We start from the raw sequence: 14,053 nt of genomic DNA, 5'->3' as shown, positions 1-14,053 counted from the left end.
CACTGATCCCTTCCCACACACGGGACTGGTGAACGGTTTCTCCCCAGTGTTACTGATTAAATGAGTTTCCATTTCTGTGGTTAATTTAATCTCTTCCTGCAGTTCCCACATACCCTGCTTTCTCTGTCGTATCGGCGTCCTTTTTTTCAACCCAGGGTGAACGATCCTTTCAAATTGTGTCCACACAGATACAAATCCTGTTTTCCACGTTGTTAATGTGTTTTCATTCTTTCTCGTTCACCCACAGGGTGTGAGTATCACTGGTCAGGACAACATTTATTCTTCGCCCCTCGTTCGTTGCTGTCTGGCTACACCACAAACCCGGGTGCGATCCCAGCCTCTTGTGTCTGTTTGTGGGCAGTCTGCACATTCTCTGTATGTTTGCGTTTTTATTTCTCCCTTTGACCAAAGATGTGCCAGTTACAGGGATCAATAATGGGAAAAGCAGGCTTATGGGACAGGGAATACCGTGGGGTCTGGTGGGATGCGCTTCGGATGGACCGTCTGGACTGGAAGGGGCGACTACCCTGCTTCCCCAAAACAATGGGGATTCTTGAAGTAAGGGTCAGCTCATGTTTTTCTGGCCCTGGAGTCTCTCGAAGGCAGGACTGGGTGAGGATTCTGCATAAGGGACATGAATGAATGGGATTGCAGGAAATTAAAGTTATTATCTCTGTTCCTGAGGTCAGGCTAGCATTCCAGGTTTTATTCGTCGAACTTAAACATCACGGTTTCAGTGTCCCAGCCCCCAAGGACAACCAGTTCAAAATATCACTGCAACACCACCTTCCCCAGGTTGAAGTCTTTACTGTGTGGAAGAAACTGATTCTGAGCTGATGCAAGCAAACACAGCTTCCATCGCCAGTGTCGGAAACACAGATCCAAACAGCAAAATCATCTGTTTAACCCACCACTGCAAAGTTAACTGCTCAACACGCTCCAATTGTGCCACTCAGCTGTCTTAGCAAGATGCACTGTAAATCGCTATGATAGTATAAACAGGGGCAACTATTCCCTTGATCAGGATTATACTCAACCTAGGAATTTCTTGCGCCTCTATAGCATCCATAGAAGAACCGCACTGTCACCTCTTGCATCACTGGAACCAGAGAGTAACATCGCAAACTCATCCCATCCCCATTTCCGGTTTGATCTGGGAGGCTGTGCCGCAGTTTCTCTGATTCCGAGGCTGTGAACTGGGATTATCTGCAACACTGGTTACTGCCTTAAGGAAGCTGGTGAAGTCACCGATGTTAAGCAAAAATGCTACTGAAGCATACATTTCAACAATATTCTGTACTGTCCACCGAGTCTTTGATATTCTGGCGAAATCTATCAATCTCAGTTTTTAACATTCTCATTCAAGGATCTCCACAGCCTCTGAAGACACCGAACTTAAAGATTCAACTCATTCTCAGTTCCCACTGTTCGCTGAGTACTGAAATTGTACATTTGCTGTTCTTCCGAACATTTCCTCTGCTCGTATTCTTATTGCTGCTTGCAAGCATCCTGTTCTGTGGTTGCTGTGAACGTGGTTGTCGGTATTTTGACTGTGACCACAGCAACCTCGGTTCGAAATCATAAACGACTAAGTGTTCTCTCCGTTGTCTTTTTTGTGACACATGCTAAGAAATTAATTGTTTTACCTTCAAATTCCGCTCTCTCACATCTCTGCGTTTCATATATCAGGATTCAAACACACCAGTTGTTGGAGATTCCTCTTCTTCCCACGATCATTAAACCTTCTTTCCGTCCCTCCTCCCATTTCTCTGAGGTAATGCACAATCTATCACTCTCTTTCACATTCATAGTGTTTTGTCTGTACTGCGGTCACTTTTGCTGGATAAACGTGCCCCAATCCCACTTTCGGGACCTCCAAACAAGTCGATCCATTTGAATACCGCGGTTGTGAAATCAATCCCCATGTAGCTGCTTTTACTGACTTAGGACAGAAACAATTGGAGCGTCAGGCTCATGGAAAAGACCCAGGCCAGTTTTGGGGAAAAAAGATTGTACTGGAAATGATCAGCTTTTGTGGCTTTCTGTGTTGCTCTTGTGGTAATTTCATAGGACTGATAATCCAGAGACCGAGGTAATAATCTGGGTACTCGGGCTTGAGCCCCACCATGCTATATTGTAAAATTTGGATTCAGCAAATATCTGCAATGAAGAATCTAATGATTACTGTGTATCCATTGACAATTGTTGAAAAAAAAACATCTCGTTCACTGATGTCATTTCAGGAAGGAATCTGCTGTCCTTACTTGGTCTGGCCTCCATGTGACTTCAGACTCATAACAATATGGTTGAGTCTCAATTGCCCTCTGGGCAATTCAGAATGTGAAATAAATTCTGCTTAGCCAGAATCGCCCTCATACTAATATAGAAATTTTAAACAAATGTTCATTAGGCTCAAGCAAGAGTGTTGTGTGCAGTTTTGCAAGTCACATTATCGCAGGGATGTGATCACACTGAGAAACTTGCAGGAGATATTTACCGGGATATTGTGTGGGATGAAAAGTTTCAGTTGTGAAGAAAGACAGAACAGAGTGGAGTGTTTGCCCCAGTGTAAAGGAGATGTAAAGGAGACATGATTGAGATAGGTATGGACAGGGATGACTGAACGAGTTTCCCATTGATGGAGGGATCGATTAGCAGGGGCCAGAGATTTAACGAGAAAGGCAGAATGGTTTCAGAAGATGTGCGAAACTGCCTTATAAGCCAGTAGGTGGTTGCAATTTGGAATACACTGTCTGCATTTTTCAGAGTGGCAAGTGCGGGTATTGATACTTATCCTTCCATTCTCGATGGGGTTTGTCACAGGAAGGACAGTGCTGCCTGAATCAAGTGGGGAATAACAGCAGCTCTCAGGGAGGCAGAGTGTCAGTGAAGGCGTAAACATGTTAACTTTGCAAACTGCACCTTGTCGCAGTGTTGGAATGAAAAACATTCGGCAGACTTGTTCCGAATTGAAGTGCTTATTGGAAGCAGGAAGTTGAGGAAGAAACAGCGTAAAATCATTCAAATATGAATGCAGAAACATTTCCCGCAGCACGAATCAGATTGTAAAGCACAGAGTAGCGTTTCGATACATTGAATTTGGGTTGATTTGCTTTGATGTAGCTGAGTTCCCAGGGTATAAAGCCATTAAATATGATTCAGATTTTGCTCACTATGATGGAACATTGGCTCAGTAATTCGCATTGCTGTTCGGTCTGAGGGTTATGTTGATTGGCCAAGTTAAATTGCCCTCTCGTGTGCAGGGAGTGAATTAAGTAAGTTTAATGAATTAGCCATAGGTAACGCGGGGGCAATATCAGAAGTCACAAGACGCCAGGTTATAGCCCAACAGCTTTATTTGACATCATAATGGGGAGGGTTGCCCCTTCTTCTGGTGAAATATAAGGGAATGGGGAGGAGAGAGAGGTCTTGGTGAGATGCTCGTCAGAGTGTCGACACCGCCTCGATTGACTGAAAGGCTCTTTCTGCACTATAGGATTCTGTGAATCTATCGGAGAGGATAATGACGGTGTTTACTGGGGTGTAAAACCATTAGAAGCGATGCTGACAAGGTATACTGAGGATGAGATTTTATTCACTTGTTGTCTTCGAAAATTGAGAACAGTTATCCCTGAACCAAGAAAGACTTAATTGGAGTTTTTTCAGGTTATGAAATGTTGGGACAGAGTAAATAGGTGGAAAATTCCCTCTTTCAAGTAAGTAAACATCTAGATATCAGGCATACAATACCTTTGATAAAACCTTTGAAGGACAAAGAAATGATGAGAGCAGAATCGCTGTCACTCCAAGAAACTATTTTTCAAAATATTTGGAAAGGCACATTTGGTGACATACAAGGAATAAATTTCACAAGGAGAGAGACAGCGTGTGGCTAGGTAAAGGTCGAGGGATGGGGTGTAGTCGGTCGGAAGTTGCGGGGAAACAATGTCTAAGTGGGTTGACTTGAAATGTAAAGACATTTCGTGAACGCGTGCAGCTGAATAAGATTCGGTTTCAAAAACTCTGGATTTTGAAAGATTTGGCATAATATTCTACCTGAAGCATTGTAAATGGAAGTGAGTGGATTTTTCTCATTGTGAAGGGATGATATTACATAATGAATAAGAAGTGACCAGTTGCTTGGAGATCGACTTCCGGCTTTAATCATATGCGTTAAAGATGTGAGGACAAACACCATGATGTTTGGTCCATTTTATACTCGGTGAAATCTGCCAAAGTAACGAGCAACAAAACTGGTGGGTTTTCTTTTGCATTTTAACACTCTGATTTTCTAAGCAATATTTTCCTTAAGCTGAAATAAAGTCGGCACAAATTTGAATACAACATTAATCGTTACAATGAGATTTATCTAATGCACTTCTGATTATTACAATGAACATTGTGAGGTTGCAGCAAAATTAAAATGAAACGAACAAAACAGCTTTTCTTGCGATTTAATCCAATTCAGATTCAACCATATCAGAAAGGCCATTGAGCCACAACATTCCCTTTATTTCCCTCTCCATGGCTGCTTCTTCACGTGAGAGAGAAAGTGACTGAAGAAATTATGAGAAAAAACTGTAGGTGTGAATATGACGGAAAATTCTTGTTCTCTGTTTCATTCTGACATTGTTCTGACTCAGAATGTATCAATGACAGCTATTTATTCTGTCAAGCATGGCTATTTATTGGAATTTGCTGTTATTATAATTCTGGTGCAAGCAGAAACACAATGGCGTGGAAACAGGGCCTCCGGCCCAACAAGTCCACAGCGACCCGCCGAAGTGCAACCCACCCATACATTTGCCCCTTACCTAACACTACGGGCAATTTAGCATGGCCAATTCACCTGCACATTTTTGGACTGTGGGAGGAAACCGGAGCACCCGGAGGAAACCCACGCAGACACGGGGAGAACGTGCAAACGCCACACAGTCAGTCGCCTGAGGTGGGAACTGAACCCGGGTCTCTGGCGCTGCGAGGCAGCAGTGCTAACCACCCTTTACTTTCACCACATGTAACCTGATCAGGTGACATGTCACTCCTCTTCAAAATGTGCTGCGAAGACTGAGCGATTATGGTGTTGGGTTATTATACCGCTGTGCTCCACATTCACGAGTTCGAGTTACACTCTGTTTGCTAACTTCACAAACCACTCCAGCAGTTTTATTGGCACCTCACACTCTGGTATACACTGGATCGAGAATCTTGTTCTTGCCCTTCACTGCATGGGAGATTCACAAATAATTCACCACATTAAAGTCGAAATGAAGAGTGAGAGCAGTCATTCTATTCAATTGTAGATGAAATTGTTGTAATGAGAATGAACGCATTTTTCGTTCCGCCCTACATTTCATCTTGTCTTTCTATGAACTTACATCGAAAGAAAGAGAAACAAATAACAAGAGATCGGGAGCACAAGTTTATCCAGTATGGTTGTTCATGAGTATCTCAACCTAACACTCCACACAATGATCTGAACAGTAAGTCAAACAGTCATTCGGAATTGGAACCGCAGAAAATTTCTCCAATGAAACGAACCCTTCATTCTTGCACAAATTTCTGCTGTGTGTGAATCGTACAACGATCCATCATCCAGCGTGATCACTGACTTGCCAACTGTATAAGGTCCACCAACGTTCTTCAGCAATCCCAGCTTCTGTACACAGCCACCTGTGCTGTGCCCAGTGTCATTTGTTGAACCCAGGTCACAGCACATTTCTTCTTCCTGAGTTTATGTGCCTTGTTCCTGATCTGTCTGATCAGTTTAATAAACCTTTACTATCACGTCATCCCATCCCCTTACAAGTCTGAACTTATGAATAAAATAAGGCGTTAGACCAAATGTTAAACCACTGGAAGTTTGCCACTCAGCCCATGGAGTCTGCCCCACTATTCAACGAACTCATGGTTAATATGATAATCTTTAACTCCTTTCTGCTCAGTTACCTCGACAAATTTTCATCATCTTTCTGGCTAACTATCTGGCACAGTTTGAAAATTGTGATTTCCTGAAGAAGGGCTTATGCCACAAACGTCGATTCTCCTGCTCCTTGGATCCTGCCTGACCTGCTGCGCTTTTCCAGTTGAAAAATGCCACAGATGTTTTGGTCCCTGAGCAAGAAATTACTCCTCATTTCTGAATTAAATGGAAAATACCTAATTCTGAGATTATGTCCTCTGGTGCTCTCCTCACAGCACAAGGGCAAACCATTGGCCCATATCTACCCTGTCAAGACCCCACGAATATTGAACGTTGATAATTCTCCCCTCCACCTCCTTTGTTTCGAGGAGAATAATCCCAGCCTAACCAATCATTCCAGGAATCTCCATTTTATACAGAGTTGGCAACATCCTCGTAAGTCTCTGTTGTCCCCTCCAGCATCCTTACATGCTATTAAGACAGCTGGAGAAATTTCGGCGAGGAAACGGGTTGAAATTTCAGGCGCAGACGGGAATTGGAACTTGAAATCAGAAAGCGATTGGAATCGGATTGATCCACAGAAGGACCAAATACAGCATCGATTACTCTGACAAATGAGAATCTAATCATATTCGATTGACATTCAATGGCTTCATTGTAACTGAATTCCTCCGTGTAATCGTTCTGAGAGCTAGTATTTAGGAGAAAATGGAACCTGACCGCCCATATCAAGAAGTTGACGACAAAAACATGTCCGCCGGTGGACTTTGTTTGATTATTAACTCAACTCTTGTCTCCGTGAAGCCTACATCGCCCGCAACGCACAAATTAGAGGTTTAACTGAACTCTCTCCATTTGCCTAGGTGCGTGCAGCTTCAATACCACTGAGGGAACTGGACACCCTCCACGACAATGCATCACTTAACTGTACATTGTTCAACACCTAAATATTTATTTCCTCAACCGCTGAGGCACAATTGCAGCAGAGTACACCACCTAGAAGATTCACTAAAGTAAGTCATCCAGGCTTTGTTGACAGAATCTTCTAAGCTCAAAAACTGTACCGACTATAACGATAAGGTTGAAGATGCACTGAAACGTCACCATTTACAAATTATCCTCCAAGGCACATACCAGCATGACTTGGAGAGGAACCAGTGGTAAATTCATTGAGTGGTGAAGCGGTCTTGATGGGCAAAGAGTTATACTTCAGCCCTCCACCTTTTATTTTACAATGTTTTAAAATGTTGATTATTGCATTGACCAGATTTGTGCTCATTCCTTTAGTTGTTTCCTAAACTGGCGGTTGCTAAAGATCAAATATCATCCTGAATCTGTGGTCAACAATAGAAAATATATAAAAAACCTCTCAAACAGCTGATCTCCCTGTCCAACAATCTTCAAAGATCTATGAATAACTACTCCAAGATCTCTTTGTTACTGTACACCACTCAGAATCCTCACTGTTATTGTTTCAACTCCGCAGTTTCGTTACCACTTATTGTTTGGATTGAATTCCATTCGCCGTTTGTTCTCACTTCCACCTGATTGATACATCCCTGCGGTCCCTGATATTGTTCATCACAGTCAACTACACGACCAATTGTTGCATCGTCTGAAAACTTCTAAACATGACTACTACAACTAAGTTTGAATTATTGATTTACATCAGGAAACAGTGGTACTCCACTGTAAAAAGGCATCCAAGCATGGTTCATTTTTGGATGGGATGAACACCTGCAATAACAGCAGAATCGGACCCTTGCTATTATTTTTAAAGCTAATGGCAACTCTGCAGGTTGGTCTCCTGACTGATTCCTTCACAAATATGCGAGTGGTGAATGACCTGTCCACATTGTGACTGAGCAAGTGAGTTTACATTTCAGCGGGTATTTTAATCCCTTCCTACAGACCCCGCCCCCATGGACCTGACTTCATTGCGGCGTGGGTATCCTTCTGTCTATTTAGTTTGGATAATCAGTTGAATTTGAGACCACGCTGAGACGACTCCCGATGTTCCACATTACCATGTATCTTTTTTATTCTTCCTTATTCTCCCACAGAGTGTGGCTATGATAGTCTGAACAGTATTTGTTGTTCATCCTTAACTCTCCTTGAACTGAGTCAGAGGGGATTTAGGGGTGAACCGTACTATTGTGGATCTGGAGTTATATGTTGCCAGGTCTCGTTAAGGACTGCCGATTTCCCTTTTGAAGGGACATGAATGAATGGGTTTCGAGCAAATTAAAACTTTTTGTCACTCTTCCTCTGAGCAGGTTTATATTCCAGATTTTATTCATCAAATCTAATTACCAGCAGCTGCCATGCTCCATTCTCCAAGGGTTGCTAGCCCAAATATCGCCATTACATTTGCAGATGACACGAAGATTGGTGGAGTAGCAGAAAGCATCGGGGACTGTCAATGAATGAAGGGGAATGTAGATAGACAGGAGAGTTGAGCGGAGAAGTGGCAGGTGGAGTTGGATCCAGGTAAATATGAGGTGATGCATTTTGGGAAGTCTAATTCGAGAGCCAAGTAAACGGAAGAGCCTTAGGTAAAGTTGATGAGCAGAGCGATCTGGGAATTCAGGTCCTTTGCACCCTGAAGGTGCTGCACAGGTGGATCGAGTTGACAAGAAGGCATATGGCAAGCTTGCCTTCACCGGACGGGGCATTGAGTATAAGAGCTGGCAGGTCATGCTAAAAGTCTACAAGATTTTGATTCAAACTCATATAGAATGCTGTGTACAGTTCTGGCTGCTAAATTACCAATACGATGTGGACGTTTAGGTGAGTATGCAGGGAAGATTTATGAGGATGTTGCCTGGTCTGGAAGATGCTTGCTCTGAGGAGAGATTGACGGGGGCCTGATTGACATCTACAAAATCTTGAATCATCAGGGTGGATAGAGATACGGTTTTTTCCCAAGGTGAGGGTTTAAATAATGAGAGGTCACGCGTTCAAGGTGAGAAGTGAAAAGTTTAAGAGAGATAGACGTTGGATGTATTTTTCACAGAGGGTGGTAGGTGCCTGGAACGTGTTGCCAGCAGAGGTAGTAGAGGTAAGCAGGGTCGATTCATTTCAGGTGCACCTGCACAGATGCATGAGTAGGTGGGGTGCAGAGGAATACAGATGCTTAGGAATTGAATGATAGGCTTATAAAGTGGATTTGGATCAGTTCAAGCTTCCACTTTCAAAGGACCTGTTCCTGGGCTGTAAAATTTCTGTGTTCTTTGCTCTTCTTTGTTCACTAAACTACAAACTTCATGCTATATTGCTGCATTTCAGAGAATGACATTGTCAATTCCAATTATCACAGAGGGAATGAGAATATGACATGTGGCTGTGTCGGAATGAATGTGATGTACGCTGGATTGGAGTGTTTACTGGGAGCAAGAGGCTGATGTGGAGACGATGTGATCAAAAACAGCGCTTACTGTCAAAGTAACAAAACAGCGCATTTATAAGGAAAATTTCAGAGATTGGTTTCAATTCGTCGACCTCCTGCTTAAGGCTCTAGCACGCTTCCGCTGAGCAAATCTGCAGTGCGGGTTAATGCTGCTGTTGTTTCTTAATAGCCTAATAAACGGCGACAAATAAGCTCTTCCTCCCCACTTTTGACCAGGAACGCTCCCAGCTTTGACATTTCATGCGCCTCTGTGACGTCATAGAAGAACCACGTGCTCACCTTCAAACCAGTCAATCCATTTCGATACCGTGGTTGTGAGATCAATTGTCCTGTAGCAGCTTTCACAACATGGACCAGAGATTATTGGGATATCAGGCTCAGGATAAGGACACAGGGCAGCACTGAGGAAAATAACATTTAGTGGAAAATACCTCTCTCTGTGGACTTCTACATCATTGATTTCACTTGCTCATTTAGCTCTATATTGCCTGTTGTGTGCAGTTCTGCAATTCGCATGATAGCATGGATATGATAGCACTGGAAAAGATGCAGGAGAGATTTACCAGGATATTGTCTGGGTAGAAGAGTTTCAATTATGAAGAGAAATTGTATAAACTGGAGGCGTTGTTCTGAGAGCAGAAGAACCTGAGAGGAAACATGATTGAGATGTACAAAATAATAAGGAATATGGATGGCGTAGACTGAAATAAACGTTTCTCTTTGATGGTGAGATCGATCACGGGGGGAGGGGTAGGGTGGCATAGATTTAAGAATAGAAGAGGAAAAATTTGAGTGAATGTGCAGACAAATGTTTTGAAACAGCGGTTGTTTCAATTTGGAATAAATGCTTGCAAAGGTTGGAGAGTCAGAAATCCTCATAACTTTCAGAGGCATTCAGATGTGAATTTGTGATGCCAAGACATGCAAGGCTATAGGCCAAGTAATTTAAAAAAGAGGTTGGGTAGTTAAGCGAATGTTAATTTCCAGTATTAACAAATAGGCTTCTTTTTGCATACAGTTCTTGAGTAGTGCCACCGCCTGTCACTGCGTGAGATCTGGTTCAATTTACTTACATGGTGGGCGCTTGCATATTGGGAGGGCTGAGTGGATAGAACTGCGCCTTTCAGCGCCAGAAATCCGCCTTCGATACCAGACTTGTGTGACTGACTGTGGAATTTGCACACTCCTGTTCTCTCTCTCCCGTGTGAGTTTCCTCTGGATTCTCCGATTCCTTCCCACAATGCAAAGGTGTGCAATTCAGGTACATGGCAAACAAAATCTGAATGGAATGTAAGTGCTGTAAATTAGAGACAAAAGTCAGAATTGCAGCTCAGGGAAAACTGAATGACCATTTCGGGTCAACAGACCCTTCCTCGGAACTGTTTTTAATTTGCAATGTTAACTCTGATTTCTCTCCACTGATGCTGCCTGACTCGCTTAGCTTTTGGAGTAATTTCTATTTTTGTAGGTGGATCATAGATGCGGGTTTAGAAAGATAGAGTGGGTGTGTGTGTGAATCTCTTCCACGGCACAGTACATACTCATTTGGCCAAATGGTTTCTGTCTGCACTATATCTAATTCCATTAACTCTAAATCTATACGTTTTGTCCTTTTTTAAGTCTTTGGTTTTCACATCTCTCCTGTCATGTGAATTGCAGAGCAGGACAATCGACGTTTCAGGCATAAGCCACCACCAAACCGTTACCACCTGACGCCTGGAAGATGAACGCCTCATATTTTGCCTTGGGACCCTGCAACCACACGGGAAAAATGTGGATTTCAACGGTTTTCTCATTTCCCCTCCCCCAACATTATCACAGACTGAAGCATCCAACTCAGCACCACCCTCCGGACCCATTCCTCTCTCTCTCTCTGACTTATCACCTTCTCTCCGCCTCCATCCACCATTCGCTTTCCCAGCTACCTTGCACCCAACCCCAACCCCCTCCCATTTATCTCTCAGTCCCTACCCATAAGACTCATTCCTTGTGAAAGACTTTTGTCAGAAACATCGATTCTCCCGCTCCTCGGATGCTGCCTAACCTGCTGTACTTTTCCAGCACGACAGTATCGCCATGGCGAAGATAGACGAGCTCAGCTCACGTTCTTTATCCTAGAGCGGAGAAGGCAGAGTGAGGAAGTGATTAAGGCGCACATTAAGGGGATAGATATGTGTGATAGGAATAATCTTGTTATGGGAAGAGTTAACAACCAGGGATCTCCGTTAAACACAAGGGAGAGGAGGTTCAGACGAGATATCGGAAGAACATTTTCACTCTGAGAGTGTTGTTTGTTTTGGAATTCACGTTTTGAACGTGTGGTAAACCTATGAGTCATCAAAATATTTCAGGAGTATTTAGCCGAAATCTTGAGAAGCGAGAGCACACATGAATAAAGACCAGGTATTGGAAAGTGGTGTGAAGATAAACAGATGACTGATGAGAGATCCAAACACTGTACAGAAAATACAGAGCATGATAGCATGTGAATGCTCAAGGCATGAAAACTACTGGCGATCTGTTACAAAGGGTCTGTGGAATGCTACACTTGTCGAGAGGTTCCTGGGCAGGATGGGGCCAGCGTGACAGGTTGGGATAAGAATAGTGGAATGGTCCGACACAAGTTAGCAGTCAGACTGGGCTGAAAGGTTACTATGGCAGGCGGAGATAATAACAATTAGAAAAGTCAGACTCGTCTACAAAATATCATCATGGCAGATTGGGACAAGCCGTGGCAATAAGTACTTAGGACATGACTTTAAATAATAAATTGATAGTCGTGTCAGCCTGCTTGAGACGCTTGTAGCAAGATACGACATTAAATATCTAATCAGTGGTTAGTAGAGTCAGCTTGGGACAGGAAACATTGTGATAAATGGGGTAGCTAAATATCTAATCATGACAGGTTAGTCTGGTATGGAGGTTCATTGTAGCACAGGTGGCAGTAGAATACCAAATACTGACAGTAGAATTATATTAAATAGAATTAGGAAAAAAATATAGTGACAGAAGTAGAACGACAATGGGGACTAGAGTGAGGCAATTCTGACTTACACAGTTGGGCATTCTGATAAGCTAACAAAAATGACTAAAGAAAAGGATGAAGTGATGGAGTTTAATTCAGATCAATGCCATGTGCTGCATTTTGAGAAAGCATATCTTAGCAGGACCTTTACAATTAATGGTAACGTCCTGGGGAGTGTTGCTGAACAAAGAGACCTTCGAGTGCAGGTTCATAGCTCCTTGAAAGTGGAGTCACAGGTAGATAGGAGAGTGAAGAAGGCGTTTGGTATGCTTTCCTTTATTGGTTAGAGTATTGAGTACAGGAGTTGGGAGGTCATATTGCGGCTGTACAGGACATTGGTTAGGCCACTGTTGGATACTGCGTGTAATTCTGGTCTCCTTCCTATCGGAAAGATGTTGTGAAACTTGAAAGGGTTCAGAAAAGATTTACAGGGATGTTGCCAGGGTTGGAGGATTTGAGCTATAGGGAGAGACTGAACAGGCTTGGGCTGTTTTCCCTGGAGCGTCGAAGGCTGAGGGATGACATTATAGAGGTTTACAAGATTATGAGGAGCATGGTGATGATAAATAGACAAAGTTTTTTTCCATGGGGTCGGGGAGTCCAGAACTAGAAGGCGTAGGTTTAGGGTGAGAGGGGATAGATATAAAAGAAACCTGAGGGACAACCTCTTCACGCAGAGGATGGTACGTGTATGGAATAAGCTGCCAGAGCATGTGGTGGAGGCTGTTACAATTGCATCATTTAAGAGGCATTTGGATGGGTATATGAATAGGAAGGATATGGAGGGATATGGGCCGCTTGCTGGCAGGTCGGACTAGATTGCATTGACAGAAGGGTCTGTTCCTATGCTGTACATCTCAATGACTCAATGACTCTATGCCATGGATCCTGAGGTTCGGCAGCATTCAAGAATTTGCTTTCTGAATGTCCCGGTTTTGTTTACAAATAATAGATCTGCTCATTGAAAAACTCTCCGCATCTCCTGTTGATTGTCGACATTTTCTCCACGACAACCACAATTTGGGTGCAGTAAAATTGTGGCGAGCGCAGCTCTGTGGCGCAATGAAAAGCGTGTTAGATTTCTATAACTTTGGAAACTTTGCTATGCAATGTTTGTGGGTTTGAACCACACAAGATTTGGAATTTACTTCGATTTTCAGCTGAATCATTGATTGTTGTGCTGATTCATCGACAATTCCTGTCGTCTGGAGTTCTCATCCCAGCTACTGACCAGAGGAAGTTCCTTAGCTTCTTGCTGGTGACTTTTGACGGAATCATATCGCTTGAAACATGAACAGACCTGAATCAGATACTCACGAGCAAAACCTGAAAGTTTCGTGCAAAAACCCATTGTCTCTAAACACATTTCCCTCCTCAAGTTACACAGAAATTTTCGATTGATAAAACATCTTTGTCCCGTTGTGCGACAGGTTGTTGAAGATGAGCTGGGGAAAGGCATTGACGTCTTTGGTCAACCATGAAGATATCAAACGGCGGGTAGGACAGCTGTTTAGAATTGCCTCCTCCAGTTTCTCACTTTCTGTGCTGTTTCTTACAGAGGGTTTTCAACAGTAACCTGATGAGGGTATTGTGAATCTATACTACGGAATATCACCACAGCTCTCACATCCAGAACAGAGAGCTCTTATTGCAGCTTTAGATCAGACAATGAAGGATTCACTCATGCGCTCTGTCA

Source organism: Chiloscyllium plagiosum, unplaced genomic scaffold, assembly GCF_037043375.1.
Source record: "Chiloscyllium plagiosum isolate Xiang-an unplaced genomic scaffold, Cpla_swu_hap1 HiC_scaffold_13, whole genome shotgun sequence".
Taxonomy (NCBI): Eukaryota; Metazoa; Chordata; class Chondrichthyes; order Orectolobiformes; family Hemiscylliidae; genus Chiloscyllium; species Chiloscyllium plagiosum.
The sequence above is the reverse complement of the archived record's forward strand: the minus strand, read 5'-3'. Positions refer to the sequence as shown.